The sequence below is a fragment of the Callorhinus ursinus genome, unplaced genomic scaffold (assembly GCF_003265705.2).
Source record: "Callorhinus ursinus isolate GAN/ISIS: 27379988/994484 unplaced genomic scaffold, GSC_fseal_2.0 scaffold23, whole genome shotgun sequence".
NCBI lineage: Eukaryota > Metazoa > Chordata > Mammalia > Carnivora > Otariidae > Callorhinus > Callorhinus ursinus.
The window spans coordinates 12769871-12776788 of NW_027397085.1; the positions used below are offsets into that span (position 1 = coordinate 12769871).

The window sequence follows — 6918 nt, forward strand, 5'->3', positions numbered from 1 at the left end:
CCCTCCTCACATTTTGATCTGGATATTTCTCTTTGTAAGGAGCTGCTGTGTGCATTGTCAGATGTTTGGAACCATGCTTGGCCTCCCTCCCTCGTTGCCAATAGCAACACTCAAGTTGTGACAACTAGAAATGTCTCTGGCTACCTCCTCTGGAGGCAAAGTTGCTCCCGGTTGAGAACCACTAATCTGGACCATGACTGCGGATTGACAATATTTTCATTGGTTGGTTGGTTGGTTGGTTGGTGTTAAGTGACTTTAGACACTTCATTATGATGACGAGGCCCAGCTGGCAATGAATTTAAGCTTGTGGGAGCCTCTTGTTTTCATATTGTTATGATTGCCTTACTTGGGAACACATACGGTATGAAATGAGATGGATATACTATCAGCTTCTTATCTTCTTTGATGGGTTCTGGAGATTAGTGTATGAGTAATTTTATAGAGAAGTTGTACAGTGAGCAGTCAGGGTGCAGGTGTGGAGTGAAGCGTGCTGGCTCCTCGGCACAGCACCAGCACTACTCGGCAAAGCATTTAGCCTCTTGGGGGGCCCTCAATTTCATTATTTGCTAACTGAGAAAATTGGGCCAGATGATCTCCAAGGTCCCCTATTGCTTTAATAACTAATGATTTTATGTCCAAGTACTGCATAACTCCTGGCAAATCGATTCTTTCTGAGAATATTGTGGTTTGTGACAGTGTGACTGCTTACTCACTTATAATGCAGCAATAAATGCCACCCTCTCACAGTACATTCTTGGATTTTTTTGATATCCTATCCAAATATAAATCTCCAATATTACCAGTGAGAGTCTGGGTGTCAGCCTTGGAGAGGTCTGACCTAAAGAAATCAGGCGATTTTCCTATTGGGCTACAGCTGGCCTTGATAGGATGAAAGAATCCTCCCCCAAACCAGCTTAGTGTTTGTGCCGCACACATTGTCTCCAGCCAGACCCCAATTCTGTGACAAAACAAACCCGATATATTGGCTTCCCTTGTCCGGTTAGGGATGTTTTCATTTGTCTCACTTCCTCCACCACAAAGATGTAAAGAAGGCGGCAACAAAGGTTGGAACACACTATGGAGATTCTGTCCTATGGCCATAGAGTTCTAGGGGCTGGAGATTCCACTGAAAAATTTATTTTTGAGACAGAAGGGTACATTGTGGCCACAAGACTATCATGTGAAGGATGCTTCATAGTTATGCAGCGTGGAGGTCTGGTGAGCAGCCGACCTTTCCGAATAGCACGGGTTTCTGGTAGCTGCTGGGGGTGGGGTGCTTTAGTTTGTGGGGCTCACAGCCATGCTTGTGTGCTCTCTAGGAAGAAAGACCATGACAGAGAACACCGTTAGTGAGACTAGTGCACACTTTGCCAAAGACCTTGTAGTGGCTCGTAAAGGGTATCTCAAAATCTCAAGCTCAAAATTCCCCAAACTCAAATCACTGCATACTTCCTTCTATACCATTCCCATCTTCTGTGTGCTTAACTTAATAAACAGCACCATCCTCCTCCCAGCTGCCTAAACCAGGGTGAATTTGCTCAAGCCAAGGTGAATTCCTTAATGTTTCCTCTCTTCCTTTCCCTACACAGAACATAATAACAAAGTCTTATCAACTTGTCCTGCTGATTTCTCTCCAAGTGACTCACTTCTATCCATCTTCCCTGAGAATCCTTAGTCTAGCCTACCAGCCGCTTGCCTGGGCTCCCTCCCTCAACTCCTAACAGCTCCCCAGACTGATAGTTATTCCCCTCTTTCATCCAGACTCTATACTCACATCACAGTGATTGCCCCCAGACTCCAAGATGATCATGATATTGCCAGGCTTAAAATACTGTAGCAGCTTCCCATCACCCGCAGGCCTCCTGTACTGGTTTTGAAAGTCCATCCCGACCTGGCCTTGCTTGGTACCCCTGATGTCTTCTCTTAGCACTCCCTCCCTTGTACTCTGTGCCGCAGTCATACTGAAATGATTTCAGTTCCTCCATGACATTGTGTTCCTTCTTATTTCCAGGCCCTTTTCCATATTGTTCTCCCTGCCTCAGACACCATAAATGAACACTAGCAGTTTGTGATCAGGGAGGTAGGAATATTCAGTCATGGAAAAAAAAATGTTATTTGCAATGCATTTTCTAACAGGTCATTTATCTTTTGGAAATTTCGGGTTGAGAGCATAAAAATCCTATGGTTTAATTTCCAAAAGTTGCACCTCAAGGCCTTTTACTACTTTTCTTTTTCCCTCTCTCTAACCCAGGCACATAAAAACAAAGGGATGTCTTTGTAAAAGTGGGATTTTAGTTTTTCTGGTGATAATCAAGTTAAAGATTCTGAAGTAAAAAGACCTTCCCTAAATGTTCGCAGTTTATACCGTCTATGTGTAAGGTAAGCTTTTGTGCTTATACTGATGGAAAATGTTGTGCAGTGTGTAAAAATTAAAGACTAGAATCAAGTTAGAGAAAAAAGAGCAAAGCTCAGTGATGTGGCCGGTAAAAGGAATGAGGTTTAAGGTATGGGTACAAAAATCCCTTGAAAACAAGTTTTTTTTACAAGAGGGATTAAATCATGCACTATTAGATTTGGAAGAAATCCTCATTTTATTGATGAAGAAATTGAAGACCAGAGAGGTTCAATGTACTGGTCATTATCACACAGCAAATAGTGGTGAAATTATTAGAATGTCATTGTGGCCAGCAGAGTGGGGATTTCTTAAAACATTTTAGATCCTCCCTATCAAGTTTTTCTTTGACAATGGAGAGATGATATATTTGTATTCTATCATTAATGTGGGATGGCAGAGAGTGCTAGGGATGTGTCATTTAGAAGTAGTGACTTCTTATCATAGGGATCAATAGCAGCACAGAAACATTGGGAATGAGTTCCACTAAGCTTCTGTTGCCAGAGGGCTGTCAGCTGTGCTTTATTGGAGAGAGGATGTGCCCCCCTGTCAGGCTGATTTTGTGCTTAATGTCAATAGGAGATGTGGAAGGAAATTAAAGCATAGCTCTGAGCTGGACAGTTAAGGCCACCGGGGCAGAAAGTAGAGGAAGTACCTGCGACATGGCCATCAATTTCTTTAGTTTTGAGGTAATTATGGTGTCAGAGATGGCTTTGGCATCAAGGACTCAGGCTTTTTCACTGGCATGGCAAAGGGAATTATGCTTTCATAAGCCTGAGACCCTATCCAGAAGCCTGGTGGTAGAGTAGGAAATAATCATGGTTGCCTTGAACTCAAAACTAACAAGCAGATTTAGAACCATATTGTAGAAAATGACTTCTTGACAAGTAAATCACACCTGTCCTCATTGTTTGGTTGAGATATCCTGTAAGAAACCCACAGTATCCAATCCACCCCTATTCCCCCCTCCCATCTTGGTATTCCCAAGAGAGTAATACCAAGGTCACTCACAGCCCTGGTGGCAGGATCTTTCCAGGCCAAAAAAGTCAGGTCTCTTGTACCAAGCCTTCAGAGTATACCAGATATGTTCCTTTTGGCTCATGGCCTTGCTCACTAACCTTCTTTTTCACTGAGTTATGGTTCTATTGTTGTGCCATTTCTTAGTTATCCAAACACCAGCAGTAGTCTGAGCTTGTTGTTTGTCTTAATGCACCTGCCTTTGTGTCCTCCATCTATCCTTCCAGTCGTTGAAGTGCCCTCTTCGAGCTGGGGAGGCTGGCTGGTCATCATCAACCCTCTGTCCACTAAGTATGACTGCCATGCTGACTTGCATATCCATGGCTACATAGATGAGGTCATGATCCTATTATTGAAGCACCAGGCCAGAGATCCCCACCTAGGGCAACCCCCACATGCTGGAGAGAGCATTGCCATCCCTGCCCTACCTCCTGTCCCCAAGATCAAGCCCAAGAAGCAACCCCCAACCCAGTTCAATGGGCCCAGCCCCTGCCAGCCCCAAGCAGGAGCCCATAGCTGAGCTCCATGCCCAGCACAATGGCTCCAGGCCTGCCAGCCTCCAAAGGAAGTGGCTTGACCACTGTGTTCCCTGTAAAACCCCCACAGGGGTAAAGGTGGAGGTGGTTCCCAGCTGACCAGGATGCCTGGGGAGGGCGGGCCTTTTTTGTAGAAATAATGGTTTCATTTTTTCTCATCAGTCTCATTTTTTTTACTTGTATCTCCTTAGGGGGAGACCTCAGGGTTCCTGGGAACCAGTCTCCAGGCCCCAGGTCAGACTTGCCTCCTGTGTGTGTCCCTTTAGTTCTATGGGTCTCTAGTGAGTGCCTCAGGAAAAGCATACCCACCTGGGCCCTGACCTTGGGTTGACACCAGAGGTACCTGCTCCTCTCTAATGTCCCAGACCCTGACTCCTGATGTTCTGGGGAGGTGGTGGCCAACCCCTCCAAGAATTTTCAGGCTAAACAGAAATTAACTCCCTCTGCCTTCTGCGACAACCCCAGCCTCCCTAAAACCATCTTCATAGACCTTCTAGGAGACAAGGGTGTCAGAACCACAATTCAGGAGCTAAACTTCAAGGTGGGACGGAGAATAAAGGTTTGGACTATCTGGGGGACTAGAGGGAGAAAGAGACAAGTTCACCTGGCTTCTTTCTTCTAGGCTTCCAGAAAAGTCTTTAATGCAATAAAAGTAGAACTGCTTGCATCTGGTGGTGGGCGGTGGAGGGGGGAGAGGCCTGCCTTATTTCTAAGTAGGAAAATAAATGTCCTTCATCTTGGGCATTGCTTGGCAGACTTGTTTCTTCCCCACTACCAGAGTTGGCCACTTCCTACTAGCTACTGTATTTCAGAAGGAGAGGGGTGGATGGCAAGGGACCTGGGGGAAGTGGTCTATAGTTTTCCCTTGAACTGAAGTGGGTCATGTGGGATCCAGTGTCTTATTTTCTCTTTGCATGCTTTCTGTCCTTGAGATTAGTTATTATGTTCATTACAAATAACTTCATAAGCTATAGAACATATTTTTGAGAAATCTATGAGTTATGCCTGCTTGTACCACTGCAAGCTCACTGCAAGATAGAAAAACAGCACCTGCTTGGTGTCAGAAGGACTATGAACATTAAGGAAGAGTTGGAGATGTTGGCTGGAGTAAGGAGCAAATAACCAGGCTGTTGGCCAGATCCTGAGAATTTCCTCCTCCCTGATAGGTGGGTGGTCATAATGAAGGAAGAAAAATACTTAGGAATGAAAGTGACATGGTAGACATATAGGGATGTTTAATATAAAACAGGTGTGACTGGGCAAAATGAGGCATAAGCATAGAGTCTGGAGTACCCTCCATCTCAAAACTGCCAGGCATGGCACTTGATAAGAGACTCATCTTTGACCCACCCTTGACTGGATATTATTAACCAAAGCTGCTAATACCCCAGGAAAAGGAACACATAAGGGACATAAAAAGGATATCTGAACAAGACAGCTACAAATAAAAGTTATTTGGTAATCAAGTAACTTATATAACGTCTAGATTATATAATAAACATAGTCAATATTCCAGAAAATATAAAAGTGAAGATTGGTGAAGTGAAACAGGAATAAGCATTTGTAAGGAATAGCCAAGAGGAAGCATAAAGGGTGACAAATATAATGGTAAAAATAAAAACATCTGAGACACAATAAATAGCAGAATGAATATAACCTAGGAACTTTCTGAGAAAACATCTGGGAGGACTTAAGAAATGGAATATATGAAAGAAATGCTAAAATGGAAGAGATTGAGAGATCTCACAGAGTTTAAAATAGGGAAGATAAAGAAAAAGCCACATCTGAATACACTATTCACTTAAATATTAAAAATTAAGAAAAACATTTATTATAAGTTTCCAGAAGGACAGCTGAGGCCACCTATAAAAAATAAGATTAGGTTGTCATTTGACTTCTCAACAGTAAACATAAGATACTATAGAGTAGGGGTACCTGGGTGGCTCAGTCAGTTAAGTGTCCAACTCTTGGTTTCAGCTCAGGTCATGATCTCAGGGTCCTGGGATTGAGCCCAGCATCCGGCTCTGTGCTCAGCGTGGAATCTGCTTGGGATTTTCTTCTCCCTCTGCCCCTCCTCCCCACACTCTCTCTCTCTCTCTCTAAAATAAGTAAGTAAAATCTTTAAAAAAAAGAAACCAGAGAGTAAAATTTTTAAAATGTTGAAGAAAAGCAAGTTTGAATCTAGAATTTTATATCCAGCAAAGATATCATTAAAATACGATGGCACAATAAATATATTCACAGGTGTGTAAGACCTCAAAATATCTACAGTGCAAAATAACTTCTCTGGAAACATTTGGAAGAAGAGTTTTAGCAAGGATCTAGAAGGATCTAGGAGACACATGAAAGTAACTTAGTATATTTGATTATCTAATTAAGCAAGGAAGCCTCTTAAATCTATGCATCAGCAGTTCTACTTCTAGGTATTTATTCAAGAGAAATAACATATTTCACACAAGACTTATGCCTAAATGTTCATAGCAGCATTATTCATAATAACTAAAAGTATAATACATATTCATCAAATGGTGAATGGCTAAATAATTTGTTGTATTCACAGAATGGAATTCTACTCAGCAATCAAAAGGGGCAAACTGCTGATACATTCTACAACATGGATGAATCTCAAAACCATTATGCTAAGCCAAAGAAGCCAAGCATATAGTATACTGCATCCTTTCATTTAGGTAACACTCTAGAAAGGGAAAATCTAATCTATGATGATACAGTCAACCAGTGATTGTCTTGGGTTGAGTGTATGTTTGTCTCTCTCTGTGTACTTACAGTTAGAGTAAGTTTCCCCCCTTGAATGTCCTATATTTATGGATCTTGGATTCAAAGAATAAAGGAAAATACAGAGAAAATAGCCCTTACTCAAATGAAAATATTTTTCAAAATGTTCAAGAGTTTTGAAAGTCATACTGGTAGGGCTTTGGAAGATAGTTGCATTTCCATTTGTTTGGAATAATTTTA

General features: G+C 42.3%; 1 long non-coding RNA gene across 3 annotated transcripts; it reads right to left on the minus strand.

Moving 5' to 3' along the window:
- Window positions 1-1115: 1115 nt before the first annotated feature.
- On the minus strand, window positions 1116-3695 carry LOC112839477 (uncharacterized). 3 transcript variants are annotated; one of them, XR_003212212.2, is made up of 3 exons: window positions 3511-3695; window positions 1775-2033; window positions 1116-1315 (listed from the first exon to the last, which is right to left on the minus strand). It is a non-coding gene; the product is annotated as an uncharacterized lncRNA (long non-coding RNA). The 3 variants fall into 3 exon arrangements; XR_003212211.2 differs by having other exon boundaries at window positions 3404-3695; XR_012382131.1 differs by lacking the exon at window positions 1775-2033.
- Between the last annotated feature and the right edge of the window lie 3223 nt (window positions 3696-6918).